Source organism: Schistocerca americana, chromosome X (assembly GCF_021461395.2).
Source record: "Schistocerca americana isolate TAMUIC-IGC-003095 chromosome X, iqSchAmer2.1, whole genome shotgun sequence".
Classification (NCBI taxonomy): domain Eukaryota; kingdom Metazoa; phylum Arthropoda; class Insecta; order Orthoptera; family Acrididae; genus Schistocerca; species Schistocerca americana.
In genome coordinates this window covers 625910777-625934298 of record NC_060130.1, presented here as the reverse complement: position 1 = coordinate 625934298, position 23522 = coordinate 625910777, and the positions used below count along the sequence as shown (strand labels likewise).

Sequence of the window (23522 nt, the reverse complement as noted above, 5' to 3'; positions counted from 1 at the left end):
GTACTGAGCAACCGTTGTTTGCCTCATTTGCTGACTAATACTGACAGCTATTACTGGTCGTATGTTTTTAGGAAGGGGCAGTACCTCCAAATACATGTGGCAAGAGCAAGCCATTAACACTTATTTTCTCCTGGGCAGCAGTTGAGGTGCTGAAGTGGGGAGGCGTGGATGCTAAATGGTTGGTCTATAATGAGAGGCGTAGTTCACTTAGTGATGCAGTTAAGACTGTGCAGAAAACATCTGGTCTTAAAATTTGTGGCTTGTTTTGTGGGAAGGCTGTTCGAAGCAGTGGAAAAACAAACACATTGATGTCTGTACGTATTAAGGTACCTTTGTCCGCAGCTCGCGGTCGTGCGGTAGAGTTCTCGCTTCCCGCGCCCGGGTTCCCGGGTTCGATTCCCGGCGGGGTCAGGGATTTTCTCTGCCTCGTGATGACTGGGTGTTGTGTGCTGTCCTTAGGTTAGTTAGGTTTAAGTAGTTCTACGGGACTGATGACCATAGACGTTAAGTCCCATAGTGCTAAGAGCCATTAAGGTACCACATATATAGAAATATCAGCATTTTTCCCCACTAGACCCTGTATTTTGTACGGCAAAGAGTATTCCGTTCAGACTGTTTGTATTCAGATGGGGAGGCCGTAGCTCCAACCACAGCTAACCTGCTCATGGAGAACTTTGAGGATATCTCCTTGAATACGGCCCCAGCAAAAGCCGAATTGTTTTTACAGCTATGTCGGCGACACATTCGTTGTCTAGCCGTAGAGGCGCGAAAACTTGAGAGAGCTCTTAGTAAACCTCAGTAGCATCCATGGCCACATCGTAGGATGTAAAAGACGTTGGCTTGCCGCTTTTTACCGTCCTCGTCCGCTGAAAACCCAATGGATGTCTCAAACAGGGTGTATACGGAAAACCGACTCATATGAGCCGTTATCCGTACACTTTGAGCCAACACCCCCTGGCCCCAAGAGTACACTGTTCGAGGGACTTTAATTCATCGAGCGGAAGCTGTCTGCTGTGACGTTTCCATAAAAACCGAAATGTTCCTGTCCGAGACCTTTTATTACAAGTTATTGTCCTGACAAGGCACGTGTGTGACCTCGAACGCTCAGAACCGCACAAAACAGTTCTTAGAGTATGAGCCATTCGCTTACAAAACTGCGCGTCTTACCATGAGAGACATTTGAATGATCACATATTCAAGCTCTAATCGTAAGAAACAATATATCGATATAACAGGAGAAAATCACACCAATTTCAATGTCGTGACTGCTATATTTCCCTCTGTCTCAAATATCTGTTATTTGAGCAAAAAACTTTTTCAAATGACCTGATAGTGTTGGACAGTTATTCAGTCTCCATAGTGCACGTGTAAGATTTCAATGAAGTGGTTAAAGCAAAATGGAAGAGAACTATATATACGTCTGAATAAAGCCGCTTTTTCACATTCGACATCACTTTTGCATTCAAGCTGTCCAGTATCAAACACCACACTAATTATTGTTTTAGACTGAGTTGTAAGTCCTCTTGCACTTTGTAATATCAGTTTATACTCAATAAGTATTTGCCTTGTTCATACGTAATGATTATCGGTAGTGGCATATCTATACAGTACCTAATTTTTGGTTTCCGCTGCATGTCACGGCGTTTGTTTGCACGACAACGGAACTATGAGTAAAAATAAGTGAAATCATGCAGAATCAATCTTATGATCAGACTGTCAGTACCCGGCGCACACGAGATTACTGAAGTGATACATCATTATCGTCATTTTTTGCACTTTTCTTGAAACACTTCAGCTTGTTCTTCTCCAGAAATCTGGAAGATGTGATGTAATAGGCTCATGTAGACGCAGAATCGGAAATTATTTTCTTTTGCATTCTAGTTCCTGTTCGTGGCAGCCGTGAAAAGGTGAAGCCGCGTTCCAGCGGTGTGGTTGCCGTGACCGTTCCTAAAGCATCGAGTTCATCTCCTACTATAGGTGTCATTCGACCTTATCTTCGCAATCACAGTGGAGTAGACCAGAAGCTACGATAGATTAACCACAACTCTACTTAAATCACTGTCGATTACAGTCTCATATATGTATATTTTGATAGAGACTTACAAATACATTACTCATGGAGGTCACACGACTGAACACGGTAAAAAGGCACTTAAATTAGTGGCGAAAGCGACTGGATACGAGATAGTTATTACCAAACCGGGAGACTTCGCTCAGTCAACCAAGAAAAACCCCGCAGGTAAGTAATCTATATCTATATCCATACTCCGCAAGCCACAGTGAAGTGCGTGGCAGAGGGTACTTCCTATTGCACCAGTTAGTAGAGCTTCCTCTCGTTCCATTCAAGTATGGAGCACGGGAAGAATGGCTGTTTAAATGCCTCTATGCGCGCTATAATTAATCTAATCGTATCTCACGATCCCTACGGGAGCGTAGGGGTTTTTATTGTATTCCTAGATTCATGTGACACGGGTGTGGGTGACACGAGTAATTTTTAAGCAATTTCCTTTATAGACTGATTTCCACAGTATTCTACTAATGAACCACAGTCTGCCACAGCCTTTACCTACGAACGAATCTATGTGACCTTTCCACTTCATATCCCTAAAAATTGTATGAGTTTGTGACGCGTTGATACTGTAATCATAGGATACTACACTCCTTCCTTTTTCTGAAGAGCACTACTGAATGTTACTGAACATTTAAAGCAGATTCCCAATTTTTTCACCACTTTGAAATCTTATCAGGATCCAACTAAACGTTTATGCAGCTTTTTTCAGATAGTACTTTATTATAGACAAATGCATCATGTGCGAAAAGTCTGAGGTTACTATTAACATTGTCTGCACGGTTATTAATAAAAACACCAACAACAAGGGTCCGAACATATTTCCCTGGGGCAAACCCGAAGTTATTTCAACATTAGTCGATGACTCCCCATCCAAGATGATATGCTATGTCTTTCCTACCAAGAAATCCTCGATCCAGTCACAAATTTCGCTTGATACCCCATACGATCGTACTTTTGACAATAAGCGTAGGTGTGGTACTGAGTCAAATGCTTTTCGGAAATCGAGAAGTACTGGATCTACCTGACTCCCTTGATCCATGGCTTCCATAATGTCATGTGAAAAAATGTTTTCGGAATGCATACGGGTTGTCATGGAAGAAGACGCTCTGTTTGAAATATCTCATAACGTTTAAACTCAGAATATGATCTAAGATTCTGCAACAAATAAAACTAAACTAAACTAAACTCCGTCCGAACAGGCCATGAAGGCCCAACGGCACCGACCGGCCGCCATGTCATCCTCCGCCCACAGGCATCACAGGATGCGGATATGGAGGGGCATGTGGTCAGCACGCCACTCTCCTGGCCGTTGCCAGTTTCGTGACCGGAGCCTCTACTTCTCAATTAAGTAGCTCTTCAGTTTGCCTCACAAGGGCTGAGTGCACCCCGCTTGCCAACAGCGCTGGACAGACCGGATGGTCACCCATCCAAGTGCTAGCCCAGCCCGACAGCGCTTAACTTCGGCGATCTGACGGGAACCGGTGTTAACGCTGCGGCAAGGCCGTTGGCTCTGCAACTAATGGGTGTCAAAAACATTGCGTGGTAGTTTTGTGGGTCACTTCTGCAACTCTTCTTGTGGACGGATGTGACCTGTGCTTTCTTCCATTCTACTGGGTGCCGTTTTCTCTACCATACGGTAGAGGAACTAACTCGATCGCGAATTCGGTATAGAAACTGATAGATATTCCATCGCACAGTGGAGCTTTGTCCAATTTTAGCGCTTTGTTTTTTTTTCTGAACACCATTTAATATCTGTATTATTCATCTTTGTGGCGGTACGACAATTTAACTGGGGTAATGCCCCTGGATTTTCATTTATAAAGGAACATTTGTAAACTGAGTTCAGCTATTCTGCTTTTGCTTTGCTACTCTCAAATTCAGTCCCTCTCATCCATGGGCGTCTGGACACTAGCTTTGGTATCACTGACAGCCTTCACATATGAGCAGAATATCTTTGGGTTTTGTGAGAGGCCGTTCGAATATTCTGCTACGGCAGTCATTAAAGGCTTCACAAATTTCCCTCTTGAAAGCCAAACACATGTCATTCATTCTGCATATCTATAGCGCTATACTTTGTTTTATACCTATTACGCAGTAGTCTCTTTTTCTTTAGAAGGTTCTTTCCGTTGACTCTATACCACGGAGGGCCCCTCTCATCATTAACTGTTCTACTACGTACAAATCTATTAATTGCATGGTCAACTACTCTTCTAAACCTGGTCCATAGTTCTTTAAATTGTGTTCTCCAGAGCTAAATGTCTCGAGTTCCTTATTAACATGCGACACTACTGCCTTTTTATCTAGAGTACTGAGAATTTATATCCTTCATTTTTTAGTTACCCTTTGTCATTTGGTAATCTTTGTTGCTGCAACAGCCTCATACTAACTGATACCTTATCCTGGTGCTCTTCGAATCACGCACGGGCACTGCGAGCTATGTGAAACGTTGCATTGGTTGGTTGGTTGTTTGGGGAAGGAGACCAGACAGCGTGGTCATCGGTCTCATCGGATTAGGGAAGGATGGGGAAGCAAGTCGGCCGTGCCCTTTCAGAGGAACCATCCCGGCATTTGCCTGGAGTGATTTAGGGAAATCACGGAAAACCTAAATCAGGATGGTCGGACGCGGGATTGAACCGTCGTCCTCCCGAATGCGAGTCCAGTGTCTAGCCACTGCGCCACCTCGCTCGGTAAACGTTGCGTTGCCCTGCTGGTAGATGCCATTGTGTTGAGGAAAAACAAACTGAGTGTAGTGGTGGATATGGTCCCAAAGGATAGATGCATACTTTTCTTGATCCATTGTGTCTTCCAGAATAACGAGATCACCCCGGGAATGCCACGAAAACATTTCCCATACCATAACGCTCCCTCCTCCAGCCTGGACCGTTCCGACGATTGTTGAATGGTGTTTGCTTTCACCCGTTTCACGCCGATAGAGCATTAAACGTGATTCGTCTGAAAGTCAGCATGGGTGCACTAACCATGCGTCTGCTGCGGAGGCCCATACGCAGCAACGTTCGCTGAACGGTAGTTGAGGAGACACTGTTGGTAGCCCCTTGCTTCATCTCGGCGGACAGTTGCTCAGCAGTTGCACGTCTATGCACCCGTACACCCCTCCGCAACCGTCGTTCACCCCTGTAATCTGTCGCATATGGCGAATCACAGTTGCCTTGGCGCCAGCTTTGGATAACGCCATTTTGCCATGCACGATATACTTTAAACTCGGCGCATACGAACGGTTTACAGACTTAGCCGTTTCGGAAGTGCTTTCACCCTTGGCCCAAAAGCCGATGAACATGCCTTTTTTTAGCCGGCCGATGTGGCCGAGCGGTTCTAGGCGCTGCAGCCTGGAGCCGCGCTGCTGCTACGGTTGCAGGTTCGAATCCTGCCTCGGGCATGGATGTGTGTGATGTCCTCAGGTTAGTTAGGTTTAAGTAGTTGTAAGTCTAGGGGACTAATGACCTCAGATGTTAAGTCCCATAGTGCTCAGAGCCATTTGAACCATTTTGAACCATGCCTTTTTGGACGTCAGGTAAGTCGCTACGTTTCCACATTTTACGACAATGACTGCTCTATTTTACGCACCCTCTTGACTTGCTTTATATATCCTCCACTGCCAGTGCTGCCTCCAGCCGTCTGTGACTGGCTATTGCACGCTGATGTCAAACATAGGCGGTAGTCATATTAATGTGACTGGACCGTGTATTAGTGGCCGCGCGGGGTTAGCCGAGCGGTCTAGGGCGCTGCAGTCGTGGACTGTACGACTGGTTCGAGTCCTCCCTCGGGCATGGATGTGTGTGTTTGTGCTTAGGATAATTTAGTTTAAGTAGTGTGTAAGCTTAGGGACTGATGACCTTAGCAGTTAAGTCCCATAGGATTTCACACACATTTGAACTTTTTTTTTTATATTAGTGGACATTCATATAGGGTGTGTCCACCTTCGCGTATTGACGGCTTGAACTGAGCTGGACTCACTTTCGATGAGTCCGCCCCTGGTAGCTGAGTGGAAAAAAAAGAAAAAAAAACTGGTCAGCGCGACAGCATGGATGTTCTAAGGGCCCGGGTTCGATTCCCGGCTGGGTCGGAGACTTTCTCCGCTCAGGGACTGGGTGTTGTATTGTCCTAATCATCATAATTTCATCCCCATCGACGCGCAAGTCGGCGAAGTGGCGTCAAATAGAAAGACTTGCACCCGGCGAACAGTCTACCCGGTTTTATTTTCTATTTTTTTTATTTTTTTCGAGGAGGTGTCTGAATGTTTGTGGAGTAATGGCAGCCCATTCTTTCTCAAGAGCCGAAACTAGAGAAGGTTGCTGGATGCTGGAGTCTGGAGCCAAGTCCACTTTTTAACTCATCCCAAACGTGCCCCACTGGGTTCAGGTCAGGACCTTGAGGTAGGCCTGTCCATTTCAGGAGTGTTATCTTCAACAAATCATTGCCTCACTGATGCTACTCTATAACAGGGTGCATTACCATGCTGATGCAAATAACCATCGTCTCCAAAGTGTTCCTGTACTGTACGCAGCACACAATGCTGTTAAATGTGTTCATATTCATCCGCATTTAGCGATTTCTTATGCGCAATACGAAGACCAAACCTCAACCACGAAATGTACCCCATACCGTAACACCACCTCCTTCGTACATCACTGTTGGCACTACACACGATCCAAGTAACATTCATCGGGCATTCGTCAAACTCCAATCCTTCCATTGGATTGCTACAGGGTACAGCGTGATTCATCTTTCAAAATCACTCGTCTTCAGTCATCCTCTTTTCAGTGGCGCCACTTTTTACATCGCCTCTAGGGTCGCTTAGCACTGAGTACAGAAATGTGTGGCTTGTGAGGAGCTACTTGACCATTGTAGCCCATTCTCTTAACTCCGTATACACAGACATTATATAAGCTGGAGTACTGGTAGTAGTTTGTAGCTCACGAGTGATTCATTCCGCTGATTTCATGCAAAAGTTTGACAACCACTCCCTGCAATGCTTCATGGCCCCTGTCCGTCAGTACATGAGTCTGCCTGTACCCGTGGTTCTTCTTTCACGTTTCCACTTCACAACCACATCATCAATAGTCGACTTGGGCAATTACAGAAGCGTTACAATGTTCTTCAAACAAATGGTTCAAATGGCTCTGAGCACTATGGGACTTAACTTCTGAGGTCATCAGTCCCCTAGAACTGAGAACTACTTAAACCTAACTAACCTAAGGACATCACACACATCCATGCACGGGGCAGGATTCGGACCTGCGACCGTAGCGGTCGCGCGGTGCCAGGCTGTAGCGCCTAGAAACGCTCTGCCACTGCGGCCGGCTTAAAATGTTCTTGATGGATTTGTTACTCAGGTGACATCCTATGACTAATCCAGGTTCGAGGTCACTGAGTTCTCCTGACCGACTCATTCTACTGCTACTGCGTTTCTACTAACGATAGTATACCCTTGCCTCCTTTTATAATGGCGTGTCCGACTCTTGTGACATCTAGTGGCCAATTCTGTATTATACAGGTGTGTCCGGATACATTGGATCAGATAATGTACTGCATATATAGGGTGATTCAGCTAAGCTGTTCACTTCCTTAACCGTTTAAAACACATTTCTATTTTCACCCAAACGAATCGTGAAAAAATTTTTCATTAAATGACACAATCCCTTTTCATAGCTATATTAATTACAGATATATCAGTATCAGTTCGGATTCTCAAATGAAACTGTAGTAATTTCTATTGCTTGTGTCATAGTTCTAAGAGAGACGAATTCAACGGCATTTCTTTCTTCAAAATCCAATTGGTAGTTTAGGAGATACTACAATATTTAGATCTTAGGATTTATTTTATTTGAACATGAAACCGGTTACTGTCGTATGAGAACATTCGTGTGGTTACACGAGGGTGTCGCGTCAGGCTGATAAGATGCTCCAGCTTGACGCAGCAAGGAGAGTTTAGTAACGTATTTTGTTTATCTATGTGTGGTGATCGTTCTTTCGTACATGCAACCGTATATATAGAATGAAAGAGAGATTTTCAGATTGCAGCTACATATGGGCACTGAAGCAATTGCAATGGTGACATGTGAAAATCTGTGCCGGACCAGGACTAGAACCCGGATGCTCCATTCCTCTAAAACGGTTGCCTCAACCGCCTCGGCCATCCGAGCACGCCTCCTGCCCAGTCCAAATTCCCAAATTCCACAAACTACAAAGGCGTCCATTATCCCCTAATTGCTCACAGCTATTCAGCTAAGTGTCGCAAGGGTTCGGACGAGTGAGTGAACCCGCGGAGAAAATATCCCTTGCAGGACTCAGGTGAATAAGCAGCGGGAAAATAGGGGATAATGGACGGAGGACACTACCTCTGTAGTGTGCGGCATTTTGGAATTTGGACTGGACAGGAGGTGTGCTCGAATGGCTGTGGCGGTTAAGGCAACCATTCTAGAGGAGCGTAGCATCCTGGTTGGAGTCACGCTCCAGCACAAATTTTCGACTGATGTCGTTGCATTTAACGCAACGGCCTTGTGCAGCCGGCCGGAGTGGCCGAGAGGTTCTAGGCGCTACAGTCTGGAACCGCGCGACCGCTACGGTCGCAGGTTCGAATCCTGCCTCGGGCATGGATGTGTGTGATGTCCTTAGGTTATTTAGGTTTAAGTAGTTCTAAGTTCTAGGGGACTGATGACCTCAGTAGTTAAGTCCCACAGTGCTCAGAGCCATTTGAGCCGTATGCAACTGGGAGGTACTAATTGCTCTTTCAGTTTAGTAACGCACTTCCCAGGTGCGGAGTGCCCCTAGACGGTTTCAGAGAAAACGTAAAGCGGCCGAAAAGAAACGGGTGTACGAGGGCAAGCCGAACACCGATCCGAAGGGGGAAGACAGGACAGGACGAAAAGCAAACGCCAAACCAAAATAATCGTCAATATCGTGTGAATAAAACCTGAATGTCAAACCAAGAGAATAACCTTGAAATAAGTTTGATTGGTTGACTTGGGGGAAGGGACCAAACAGCGAGGTCATCGGTCCCATCGGATTAGTGAATGATGGGGAAGGAAGTCTTCCGCGCCCTTCTCAAAGCAACCATCCCTGCATTTGCCTGAAGTGATTTAGTGGAATCATGGAAAACCGAGATCAGGATGGCCGGACACAGGTTTAAACCGTCGTCCTCCCGAATGCGAGTCCAGTGTGCTAACCACTGCGCCACATCGCTCGGTTACAAGTTTCTATGTGCGCAGTGTAACGTTCGGTTCGGCGACCTGAAAGCTTCAGATGCCAAAACACAACTGGCCGAGGAAGGCGTGCTTACTTTCCTCCTATCCTACGCGGCCAGAGGATGTTGCCAAGTCACGTGGTGTCCGCGCCGCTCGTGGTGCGGCCGTGAAACGAAATGACTCTGGACGGCCAACGCTGGTGCATTTGTCTCGGTATCGTTGTCTGAATCCGGCGACCACACTTAAGAGAGTCTACTTACAAATGCGGAATAACCGAGAAAATTTTTGAAACTGATAGTAATCACAACTGGCTACATATTGTGGGACTGAAACACCAACTGGAAGGCAAAGGACGTAGCATCTAAGGGTGACTCACCAGTGAACTACGGTGACAATTCTGCTTTTGTTTCTGTCATATCCTTGAAAGAATGGTGCACATAAAAACTTGGTTGGATATGTAAAACAGAAAATCGAGGTACAAAAAGTGTTAAATAATAACTTCGTGTCATGCGTTTTGTGTCAAAACACACACCTACATTGCGAAATTACATCATCAACAGCAACAAAAAGAAATTCGCAATGAATTTTGTTATCCACACGTCCCTAAAATTCAACGGATGTCACGTAGTGTTCGAAATGTGCATCACACACTGCAGCTTACCTCTGTAGTTGCAAGGGTAAGGACGTCTGCACAATCTGAAGAGATTCCTGCAACATCATTGCACATGCTGCAACAATGCGATGTTTTAAATACTCTTTGGTCGTTGCAACGAGTTAAAATTTAATAGAGTGGATAACAGATGAGTTCAGCGCTTTTTGCGCCAACCAACGTTAACTCGGCCATCATCTCCACGGTGGTCAAAATACTGAAAGAAACCTAACGAGTTAAAATCAGGCTTGTCAGTTTCCGGTTTTGAACAAGTCTGTAGACACCAACGGATCCTGATAATTTCTATTTTTAAGCAGTAAAATTTTTATTATAAACTTACAGTAGAATTTCATTTTTTTAATATCTAGTAAACTTGTTTATGTTGATCACAGTTACTGTCTTCCAAATCCAAAAAAGCTGAAAGTATGACAGACTACAAGCAGAGAATGGTCTACTGAAGAAGCATACAAAGCAACTTAGTGTGCCACACAAAAGAACAATTGTGTAGTTAAAAACTTGATTTGCTAGTTTGAAAAACGTCAGAGTATGCCGATGCAATAACTCCGTACTTAACGATTATTTACAACCGTTCTCTCGACGAAAGATCCGTACCCAAAACTGGGAAGATGCACAGATCACGCCAATATTCCAGAAATGTAAAAGATGTAGTCAATCAGCCGCGCGGTCTAACAAGCTGCTTCCCGAGGGGGAAGAAGTACCGGTCCCAAGCACGAATCCGCCCGGCGGATGTGTCGAGGTCCGGTGCGCCGGCCAGCCTGTGGATGGTTTTTAGGGCGGTTTCCCATCTACCTCGGCGAATGCGGGCTGGTTCCCCTTATTCAGCCTCAGTTACATTATGTCGGCGATTGCTGCGCAAACACTGTCTCCACGTTCGCGTACACCATAATTACTGTACCACGCAAATACTGATGTTACAATCGCCTGGTATGAGACGTTCCCTAGCAGGGATCCACTGGGGGCCAAACCGCATGGGTTTGGTGTGGGGCGACGATGGGGTGAATGGACTACTGTCGCCTGTTGTGGGGTTGTGAAACGCCGAGGGCTACGACGGGACGAAGCCTCTCCGTCGTTTCTAGGTCCCCGGTTCAATACACAATACACAATGAACTAAATTACAGTCCCATATAATTAAGGTCGATATGCAGCAGGATTTTCGAATATACACTCCTGGAAATTGAAATAAGAACACCGTGAATTCATTGTCCCAGGAAGGGGAAACTTTATTGACACATTCCTGGGGTCAGATGCATCACATGATCACACTGACAGAACCACAGGCACATAGACATAGGCAGCAGAGCATGCACAATGTCGGCACTAGTACAGTGTATATCCACCTTTCGCAGCAATGCAGGCTGCTATTCTCCCATGGAGACGATCGTAGAGATGCTGGATGTAGTCCTGTGGAACGGCTTGCCATGCCATTTCCACCTGGCGCCTCAGTTGGACCAGCGTTCGTGCTGGACGTGCAGACCGCGTGAGACGACGCTTCATCCAGTCCCAAACATGCTCAATGGGGGACAGATCCGGAGATCTTGCTGGCCAGGGTAGTTGACTTACACCTTCTAGAGCACGTTGGGTGGCACGGGATACATGCGGACGTGCATTGTCCTGTTGGAACAGCAAGTTCCCTTGCCGGTCTAGGAATGGTAGAAGGATGGGTTCGATGACGGTTTGGATGTACCGTGCACTATTCAGTGTCCCCTCGACGATCACCAGTGGTGTACGGCCAGTGTAGGAGATCGCTCCCCACACCATGATGCCGGGTGTTGGCCCCGTGTGCCTCGGTCGTATGCAGTCCTGATTGTGGCGCTCACCTGCACGGCGCCAAACACGCATACGACCATCATTGGCACCAAGGCAGAAGCGACTCTCATCGCTGAAGACGACACGTCTCCATTCGTCCCTCCATTCACGCCTGTCGCGACACCACTGGAGGCGGGCTGCACGATGTTGGGGCGTGAGCGGAAGATGGCCTAACGGTGTGCGGGACCGTAGCCCAGCTTCATGGAGACGGTTGCGAATGGTCCTCGCCGATACCCCAGGAGCAACAGTGTCCCTAATGTGCTGGGAAGTGGCGGTGCGGTCCCCTACGGCACTGCGTAGGATTCTACGGTCTTGGCGTGCATCAGTGCGTCGCTGCGGTCCGGTCCCAGGTCGTCGGGCACGTGCACCTTCCGCCGACCACTGGCGACAACATCGATGTACTGTGGAGACCTCACGCCCCACGTGTTGAGCAATTCGGCGGTACGTCCACCCGGCCTCCCGCATGCCCACTATACGCCCTCGCTCAAAGTCCGTCAACTGCACATACGGTTCACGTCCACGCTGTCGCGGCATGCTACCAGTGTTAAAGACTGCAATGGAGCTCCGTATGCCACGGCAAACTGGCTGACACTGACGGCGGCGGTGCACAAATGCTGCGCAGCTAGCGCCATTCGACGGCCAACACCGCGGTTCCTGGTGTGTCCGCTGTGCCGTGCGTGTGATCATTGCTTGTACAGCCCTCTCGCAGTGTCCGGAGCAAGTATGGTGGGTCTAACACACCGGTGTCAATGTGTTCTTTTTTCCATTTCCAGGAGTGTATTATACCAAGCTTATTTTAATTAAAGGTAAGTGAAAAAATAGAATGTCGACGAAAACACTAAAAGTGAAATGCCAATGAAAACAGCCGCAGGCTATGGTGGCCTTGAAGCTTTCCCTGATGCAAAAATTTTGTCTTGGAAGACGTGCAGTATAGCGGAGAGTACAGGCCTACTAGCTAAGGTTCCCTATGGTACTTTGGTTCCAGACAAGCCCATTTAATTTGTCTACAAGAAGAAAGAAGAAGCTGAATGCTGACGAATATCTCTTTATTTGGGCCAAAGTAGGCAATAACAACTGTAAAAAATGGTTCAAATGGCTCTGAGCACTATGCGACTTAACTTCTGAGGTCATCAGTCGCCTAGAACTTAGAACTAATTAAACCTAACTAACCTAGGGACATCACACACATCCATGCCTGTGGCAGGATTCGAACCTGCGACCGTAGCGGTCGCGCGGTTCCAGGCTGTAGCATCTAGAACCGCTCGGCCACCCCGGCAACAATTATAAAGTAAAGATTACTGGTGACTGTATGTTATATTATAGACAATAAAAATTCTTTACTTTATTTCCTTATAAGCAATAAATTACTTAATTGTCTTGTAAGTCATCATTATTATTATTGAATTACTTGTGCTAATTAATTGTAACACATACATTTTTTAAATCTTCTCGTCCTTGGCGGTCTGGTTTCTTAGGCTGGGCTGTATGCTTAAAATACAAACAAAAACGCAGAATTTCCGCGCTAGTCACCGTTTCTGATAGCTAACCATAATGAGTTTCGAAGTTTACTCCATAATCTTCAGGTGGTACCTGCTTAAATCGCATTGATTTACGTTCAGTTTGCGAGCACCAAGAAGCTATCGTGGGTTGGCAAACATGTTTTGAGTCGTCTTGCAATTTTATGTGTCGAAAAGTATATCCATATTTCGATAAAAAAATTACTTGTTCCTGCCGGTGTACACAGATATCACGTATTCTTACTGGCCTTTGAGAAAAAATAAAACTAGTAAGTGCTATTTGAAGTTAGTTAATGAAAGTTTCAAAGGGGAGTGGCCAAGCAGACGACGCCCGTCACTACAGAAAAAATGGCGGACGGGAATTCAGTTAGCTTAAAAAATTGCGAACATATAACCACAGTACGAAATTTAAACTCGTTAGGTCGTTGTAACTTGTGCACAGATTTCATCTTTGGGCTTACCTCAGAGAAAATTTCCACTGCCGTCAAACAATGCGATCGTTCAGGCAAATTGATAACACCTTCAGTCCTATCCAGTACACAGGAAAGAGCTGGGTGAGCGCTTTTATAGCCACAAAAGAGAGTGAGATGTACACCCATCATGCTAGTACCACAATATCATATTCCTTCCTCTAGGAGAACCGGTTAGACTTGGATAAGAACTTGTGGGTATCTTTTAATAGTCGCGGTTCCTTCAATGAAGTGATGACCAGTCACGTAGTCTCCAACACTCCAGCACCAAACGTTAAACTCCACTGTCTCAGATGTTCAACCTGCCTACGCCAATGCGGATTCTCAGTGGCCCAATAATGCATATTTCTTAAACTCACATTTCCATGATTTAAAAAGATAGTTTCGTAGTTAAGGAGAATTCTTTGAAGAGATATCCAATCATCCTGATGTCGCATCAGAACCGAATAACGGAATTCCAGGCGTCTTCTGCAATCCCGCTAGTTAATCTGCTGAAGAAGTGACAGATCATACGGACAGTAGTCGTTTATGCGCAAAACACAATCAACGCTGGGGTGACTTATTCCCGAGGCACTTGAAATTTCTCTGGACCTGACATGTGGATTACGAGCAACAGCTGTCACAATGTTTACACTGAGGTGACAAAAGTCATGGGATAGCGAATATGCACTTATACAGAAGGCGGTAGTATCGTGTACAAAAGGTATAAAAGGACATTGAATTGGCGGAGTTGTCACTTTTACTCAAGTGATTCACGTGAAAAGGTTTCCGACGTGCTTATGGTCACACGACGGGAAATACCAGACTTTGAACGCGGAATGGTAGTTGGGGCTAGACGCATGGGACATTCCATTTCGGAAATCGTAAGGGTATTCAATATTCCTAGATCCACAGTGTCAAGGGTGTGCCGAGAATACAACAATTCAGGCATTACCTGTCACCACGGACAACGCAGTGGCCGACGGCCTTCACTAACGACCGACAGCAGCGGCGGTTGCGTAGAGCCGTAGTGCTAACAGACATAAACACTGCGTGAAATAACCGCAGAAATCAATGTTGGACGAAGGACGAACGTATCCGTTAGGACAGTGTAGCGAAATTTGGCGTTAATGGGCTGTAGTGGCAGGCGACCGTCGCGAGTGCCTTTGTTAACAGCACGACATCGCCTGCAGCACCTCTCCTGGGCTCGTGACCAAGTCAGTTGGACCCTAGACGACTGGAAAACCGTGGCCTGGTCAGATGAGACCCAATTTCAGTTGGTAAAAACTGAAGTTATGGACCCTAGTTGTCAACAAGATACTGTGCAAGTTGGTGGTGGCTCCATAATGGTGTACGCTGTGTTTACGTGGGATGGACTGCGTCCTCTGGTCCAATTGAACCGATCATTGACAGGAAATGGTTATGTTAGGCTGCATTTGCAGCCATTCATGGACTTCGTGTTCCAAAACATGTTACTGGGCCACAGTCGTTCACGATTGGTTTGAAGAACATCCCAGACAGTTCGAGCAAATGCCTTGGCCACGAAGAACGCCTGACATGAATCCCATCGAACATTCATTGGATGTAATCGAGAGATCAGTTCGTGCAAAACATCCTGCACCGGCAACATTTCCGTAATTATGGATGGCTACTGAGGCAATGTGGCTCAATATTTCTGCGGGGGACTTCCAACAGCCTGTTGAGTTCATGCCACGTCGAGTTGCTACTCTGCGCCGGGCAAAAGGAGGTACCCCACAACTTTTGTCACCTCATTGTGCACCTGTATCGCGGTAGTGCAACACACTACTTAGTTGACGTGACGAATTTAGTTATATGGGTATGAAATTACAAACTTCCGCCGGAGGTTCGAGTCCTCCCTCGGGCATGGGTGTGTGTGTTTGTCCTTAGGATAATTTAGGTTAACTAGTGTGAGGGCTTAGGGACTCCCATAAGATTTCACACACATTTGAGCATTTTTTACTAACTTCCGCATAAGACAGCAATCGGTTTCAGGTTCAAAAGAAATAAATCTGATTCTCCGAAACTAGTAACGGGAGTTAGAATAGTTTAACACCTTTAATTTCGTCTCTTTTAGAATTACAATAAAAGCAGCACAAATTACTGTAGTCCCATTTGAAAAAGATAAGTTGAAAGCGATATCTCTGTAATCAACGTTGTTGTTGTGGTCTTCAGTCCGAAGACTGGTTTGATGCAGCTCTCCACGCTACTATATCCTGTACAATCTTCTTCAACTCTATGTAACTACTGCAACCTACATCCATTTGAACTGACTTACTGTATTTAAGCCTTTGCTTCCTTCTGCAATTTTTACCTCCCACTCTTCCTTCCATTATCAAGTTGACGATTCCTTGATGTCGCAGTATGTGTCCTTCTGTTGCACCATACTTCAAATTCTGCTACTCATTATCTTTTCTGAAATGTTTATCGCCTACGTTTCACTTCCGTATTAGACTGCACTGCATGCAAGTACCTGCAGAAACGGCTTCCTAACTCATAGTTTTCCAGAACGAACTTTTTAATTCTACAGCGGAGCGTGCGCTGCTATCAAACTTCCTGACAGATAAAACTGTGTGCCGGACCGAGACTCGGAACTCGGGTCCATTGGCTTTCGCGGGGATGTGCTTTTAACAACTTTTTCTTATTTTTACTTTTTTTATGGACATGTGCCTCTTAGAATTTTTTATTTGTTTCGTTTTTAATTTTTTTTTAATTTTATAAATTTTCCCATCTAGAATCTGTTGAATTGAAACTAAAGTCTTACTTAATGAATGTTATACTTATTCTGTAATCAAATTAATTTCGGTCTTTCATATAAGCAATTACATTAAATTTTTTCTTCAAGAGTGGGTATCTCACAGGAACACAGCGATGGTTTGTGGGTGGACCACAGTAAAGTGTAAATATGAAACAAAAGTAATTTCCTCTTGTCCCAATTACCAGGCAGTTAAGGTACGAACGTATTTAATTCTATACATATCTAAATGTGTATTTAGCAGTAGTAGATAAGAGATATATCTTAAGTACGCGTTGTATTTGGCGGTGGTTACTTCGTCATCATAGCGATGTTTGTCGATTTTTTCCCTGTTTCCATCGTTGTTTTTACGTAAGACGGATAAATTGAAAAAAAAAACTTTTCTCTTGTCCATTTATTATTGCGAATTTCTTGTATTTCATGAATGATGTGTTGTTTAAAGTCATCAATAGACTCTCCTCCCTCGTTAAAGACGTAGTACACTGAAGCGCCAAAGAAATTTGTATAGGCATGCGTATTCAAATACAGAGCTATGTATACAGCCACAATACGGCGCTGCGGCCGGCAACGCTTATATAAGACAAGTGTCAGGCTATCAAGATTCAGGTAAGTATGAACGTGATGTTATAGTCGGCGCACGAGCGTTGGGGCACAACATCTCCGAGGTAGTGATGAACTACGGCTTTTTCCGTACGACCATTTCACGAGTGTACCGTGAATACCAGGAATCCGATAAAACATAAAATCTCCGACATCGCTGTGGCTGGCGAAAGATCCTTCAAGAACGGGACCAACGACAATTGAAGAGAAACATTCAACGTGACAGAAGTGCAACCCTTCCGCATAACACTGGACTCGCATTCGGGAGGACGACGGTTCAATCTCGCGTCCGGCCATCCTGATTTAGGTTTTCCGTGATTTCACTAAATCGCTCCAGGCAAATGCCGGGATGGTTCGTTTGAAAGGGCACGGCCGACTTCCTTCTCCATGCTTCCCTAATCCGATGAGACCGATGACCTCGCTGTCTGGTCTCCTTCCCCAAAGAACCCAACCCTTCCGCATATTGCTGCAGATTTCAATGCTGGGCCATCAACAGGTGTCAGGGTGCGAACCATTCAACGAAACATCATCGACATGGGCTTTCGGAGCCGACGGCCCACTCCTGCACTCTTGATGACTGCATGACACAAAGCTTTACGCGTCGCCTGGGCTCGTCAACACCGACACTGGATTGTTGACTGGAAACATGTTGCCTGGTCGGACGAGTCTCGTTTCAAATTGTACCGAGCGGATGGTCGTCTACGGGTGTAGAGACAACCTCATGAATACATGGACCCCGCATGTCAGCAGGGGACTGCTGAAGCTCGTGGAGACTCTGTAATGGTTTGGAGCGTGTGCAGTTAGAGTGATATGGGACCCCTGATGCGTCTAGATATGACCCTGACAGGTCGCACGTACGTAAGCATCGTGCCTGATCACCTGCAGCCATTCATGTCCATTGTGCATTCCGATGGACTTGGACAATTCCAGCAGGACAATGTGACAGCTAACACGTCCAGAATTGTTACAGAGTGGCTCCAGGAACACTACTCTGAGTTTACACACTTCCACTGGCCACCAAACTACCCAGACATGAACATTATTAAGCATATCTGGTATGCCTTGCAACGTGCTGTTCAGAAGAGAACTCCACCCCCTCGTACTCTTACGGATTTATGGACAGCCCTGCAGCATTCATGGTGTCAAGTCCCTCCAGCACCACTTCAGTCATTAGTCGAGTCCATGCCACGTCGTGTTGCGGCACTTCTGCGTGCTCGCGGGGACCCTACACGATATTAGGCAGGTGTACCAGTTTCTTTGGATCTTCAGTGTATGTGAAAACATATATATAAACCATGCAAGTGTTCTGGTCTTGGACGCTGGAAAAGCTTTAACGTCCATGTATTTTACTTTATTGGTATTTAGTTCATTAATACTCGTTGATAACAACACCGCCGATTTAAACTTTATCCATTTTCACAGACCTGCAATTCTCGAGCAACCTACAGTTGGTGTACGGCAGTGTGAACAATTCCACAGTACTGGCAGTGCGGATGACTAGTCAGTCTTATTCTGTGGCGTCGAACAGCCGTTGGGATTAAATCATTTATAAACAGGTAAGCTGCTGATCGCAACCGTGAACTTGAGAGTTTGTTTGCAAGATTTGACGAGGCTGTCTTCCAATTTAAGTCTTTTTGTTTTACCTGGTTTTCCGGGGAGCATGACGTTTTGTTCCCAACTGTTTCTAGTATTTTTTTTCTTCTTGTCTTATAGAACCCGATATTAGGAGTCTTTTCTAAAAGAGATATTGCAGTTTACAAGGCACAAATTATACTTGCTGGCATCCTCACCTCTGTTTCCCGTCACGATACCCACCCAGCTTTTAGTAAGTCCGACCGACTAGCCCTTAATTTGAAAGTGTTTATGAGATTTTTCACTATAAGGGCTCAACATTTTGCCTCACAATCCGTGAAAACTAGGCTACCTCCGTTAAGTGAAACTACCTTTCCAAATAAACCACCCTGTGTACTTTTTAACTTGGGCGATACATTTCCTGTCAATGGGTATGGATTGTGCCACAGACCACATTGTCGATGGGCCCAATATGTTTATACATTCGATTGTCTGAATGATGCTTAATTGTCTATTCGCTATTAGGGCACCTCTCACTTTTTCTTCCATTCCTTGGGAACTGGTGTCAATTAACTCCTTAATGTGTTACCTTAATTTCACTCCTTGCACTTCCATTTCAACACATTCGGAGAAGGGGGTGGTATGGGATGGGCATCTTCATGTAACCACAAGAGCTCTGTTTTTCCTTTGTTCATCTTTACCCCTGCTGCTTCTTTACAAATCTTTGCTGATATTTCTGTGATGTTTGGGTTCTGTAATTATAATGGTACCATCATCAGCGTAAGCGTTCACGATGAATCGTTGTACACCAACATGAAATGCTCATACCGAGTCCTGATTGTAGGGAGTAAAGGTTCTAGGGAGCTGACAAAGAGAATCATTGATAAGGGACAACCCTGCCGGACAGAACGTCGGATCTGGAATGCTTTCGCGAAATATTCGTTGATTTGCACCTATTGTTTCCTGAGGATATCTGAAATGATTTAGCACATTCCTTAGATATTGATTGCTGACGTTATCGAAAGCTCTCTCTAGATCTATGTTCAAACACCCCAGTGGTTGTTTTTGATGCTTCCATTAGTAGAAGGCCGTATCCCTTAATGAGGAAATTCCAACTGTAATACTTTTGTTATGTATGCTACGCGTCTGTTCCGGCCCAAGGATATCTGGAAGCGCTCGCTTTAAGCTTGCTGCTACGGCACGAGAAATTATTTTCGAGTCAGCTCATAACGACTTTACCGGCCTGGAGTCCGTTATTCTCCATGGGATCGGTTTCTGGGGAACGAGAACGATAATTACGGGTTCCTTTCTTGAGTGCAGTTGTCCACATCGCTGTTTCTCCCTTGCAACTTCCATGAACTCTTTCTTAATAGTAGACCACAAGTAGTTATAAAAGGGGATGCCGTCTGCTCCTGGGCTCCTGCGCTTTGATAGAAGTTTGAGAACATCTTCAATTTCTTCCTCATATACTGGTTCCTTTGTTAGATGTGGCGTACAGTTCTGTAGCAGCTGAGCCAGTTTCAGAGCATCAGACGGCTGTGTACTTTACTGTCTTTGGAAATGTTCGCTTATTCCTTCGCGACTAATATACTCGTTCATAACTTAGACGGAATATTACATAAAAATCTCTGTTTGCATCCCTTTCGTTGCTTGTGAGGTGATAAATACTTCGCTTCTCTTCTGTTATACTTCTGTAATCCTTGCAGGTGAGAATTTTCCTTCTAGTTCCCTTTCCTGCAGTTCTATTATTTTCTTTTTAAATTTGTAACATCGAATATAGATTTAAGTGTCAGGAAGTCGTTTCTGAAAGTATTCGTATGGAGTGTAGCCATGTATGGAAGTGAAACATGGACGATAAATAGTTTGGACAAGAAGAGAATAGAAGCTTTCGAAATGTGGTGCTATAGAAGAATGCTGAAGATTAGATGGGTAGATCACATAACTAATGAGGAGGTATTGAATAGAATTGGGAAGAAGAGGAGTTTGTGGCACAACTTGACAAGAAGAAGGGACCGGTTGGTAGGACATGTTCTGAGGCATCAAGGGATCACAAATTTAGCATTGGAGGGCAGCGTGGAGGGTAAAAATCGTAGAGGAAGACCAAGAGATGAATACACTAAGCAGATTCAGAAGGATGTAGGTTGCAGTAGGTACTGGGAGATGAAGAAGCTTGCACAGGATAGAGTAACATGGAGAGCTGCATCAAACCAGTCTCAGGACTGAAGACAACAACAACAACAACAATTTTTTTTAAATTAATTTCCTCGATCTTCCCCTTGGCCTACTTTTGTTTGCAGTTCACAAGTGATAAGGAATTAGTACTCTATGTTAATTCTCCTGGTTCCATTAACATTGTAGGCGACCTTTATAAATAGTTTCCGAATACCGGATTTTGCAAGGATCTACCACCACTCAATCGCGCTACGAAAGTAACGTTTCCGGTTTATCCTCGATTTGAAACGAGCACTGAACTTTGCTTTTAGCCGTGGTATATAGTGCAGGTTACAGTTTAATTTCCAGCATCCTCTACCAACTACTTTGGAATGAGGGAGACCTTTACTTTAAGATCCACAGGTGCTGGTTGGAAAAGCTGACAGAGATTACATCGAAATCTTGCATAGTTATCCCCGTTGTGATGTTGGTTCTGTCAAGCCTTGGTGCTGCTGCTGCTAACATTCGTATAGTGAGCACGCGTGATGCCATGCCGCTCAATCAGATCTTTCGAGTTCAGACATCCGATCATGTTTAGCAGCAGCGGACCACAGAAGGGCGAAGCGCTTTTCGCGTCAGTCACCCTTAGAATGCAATTGGCAATTGGAATCTCCTGCGATGATGATCCTGCCTCAGATAATATAGGACATCTCCGGTTTAAAAAAAAAAAAGAACTTTGCCACTGCAGCTCTGTTATTGGATCAGGAGGGAGCGTGTAGATTTAAAAGGGATATCTCATTCAGAACGCCTTTGACTATGCGTCCTCACGGCTCTTTCTCTGCAGCCTCTAACTCTAATCCCTCTAATCCACCCCTGGTTAAAATACAGCAACCACTGCCACCAATGCCAATGTTGTTATATACACCATATGGCTGAAAGGAACCTATCTCTGCGCAAACGACTTCTTGTAAATCGGCAATATCGATATCATTAGTTCTAAGAAATTTCTTCCAAAATATTTTTTTTTCGTTCCTTATCCCGTAAATATTTAACGTTAAAAACGTGAGCACTCTTCTATTATCCATATAACTAACAGTTAATGTATCACCACTTATTCAGGTCCTCGATTTTATGGTCCAGGATCATTTTCTGTTTGTGCTATTCACGTGTCTATCTTACCTTTGTCTTTTCGGTGTTCTTTTACTTCTTCTCTCCTCATTTTGTTATGAGATACGTTTAAATTCGGTTTGGTCTTCACCCGTCACGATTTTGCAGTACCTTGGGCTTGAGCGGCTTCTCTGGCGTCTTTTTCAAAGCCTCTAGTGGTGTCCACAGCAGAGCCATCACTGAGAGTGAAAGTTGTTTTGGAAGCGTATTCCGAATTCCTTGTCAGCTGTTGTGCCCACACTCAGCTGTTGCTGCGATATAGCCTGTTGTGCTCCTCCGTCCGTAGGCTGCTGTTTGCTTCCGTGCGTGGCCTGGCTCGGGCGGTCTGTTACGTCTGCTGTGATATCCTGTAATTGCAGTCTAGTACGTTGTTATAAATTGTTCCTCAAAACGAACACCCGCTGCGGACAATTTCCTCAAAGGTGTCCTGATTCGTTACAAACATAACACGTTGGTTTCTAACGGGTCCTTGCAGCCAGATAACAGTAATGTGGGATGGCACGTCAATTTTAACGAACATCCACTAACCTTATGCCGTTATAACACTGAACTTTGTACTTACTGAACCACTTTTCAAATTAAAGTGTTTAATCTGCAAAATTTAGAAAGAACCTGTACAAAATCATTATTTCCTAGTTCTAAGGGAAGATTCAAAATTCGAGCAGTTTCTAGCTCTTGTTAGCCATATAAATTTTTACCATGCTAACAGAATCATCACGGCGACGGAATTGAACTTCTCCCTCAGTTTTCGTTAAAATCTTGTCCAACAACACAGAGCTATACAATTTGGCAACATACAATACTTTCCACTATCAGTCTACATTAATAATGCATAATATCCTGAAATACCGAAGTTACTACGTAACCATTCATTGATTTCCAAGGCAGTGGATTGAACATGACGAGTACTGCTGTCGAATGAAAATCTTAGCGTGTTTTTCCTGAGACATCCCAACATGATGAACAAGAGGGAAATGCTAATGTTAAGCACTTACAAGACTGGGAGATGTACAGCCAAACCCGTAAAAACACTTGATAATACACTACTGGCCATTAAAATTGCTACACCACGAAGATGACGTGCTACAGACGCGAAATTTAACCGACAGGAAGAAGATGCTGTAATATGCAAATTATTAGCTTTTTAGAGCATTAACACAAGGTTGGCGCCGGTGGCGACACCTACAGCGTGCTGACATGAGGAAAGTTTCTAACCGATTTCTCATACACAAACAGCAGTTGACCGGCGTTGCCTGGTGAAACATTGTTGTGATGCCTCGGGTAAGGAGGAGAAATGCGTACCATCACGTTTCCGACTTTGATAAAGGTTGGAGTGTAGCCTATCGCGATTGCGGTTTATAGTATCGCGAGATTGCTGATCGCGTTGGTCGAGATCCAGTGACTGTTAGCAGAATATGGAATCGGTGGGTTCAGGAGGGTAATACGGAACGCCGTGCTGCATCCCAATGGCCTCGTATCACTAGCAGTTGAGATGACAGGCATCTTATCCGCATGGCTGTAACGGATCGTGCAGCCACGTCTCG

General features: G+C 45.0%; 1 protein-coding gene and 1 pseudogene across 1 annotated transcript in view; both read right to left on the bottom strand.

The window, feature by feature from the left end:
• Positions 1-23522, bottom strand: part of LOC124556528 (regucalcin-like) — a 98492-nt gene that overhangs the window by 53670 nt on the left and 21300 nt on the right. The gene's annotated exons all lie outside the window — the stretch shown is intronic.
• LOC124557401 lies at positions 3463-3580 on the bottom strand (annotated as a pseudogene).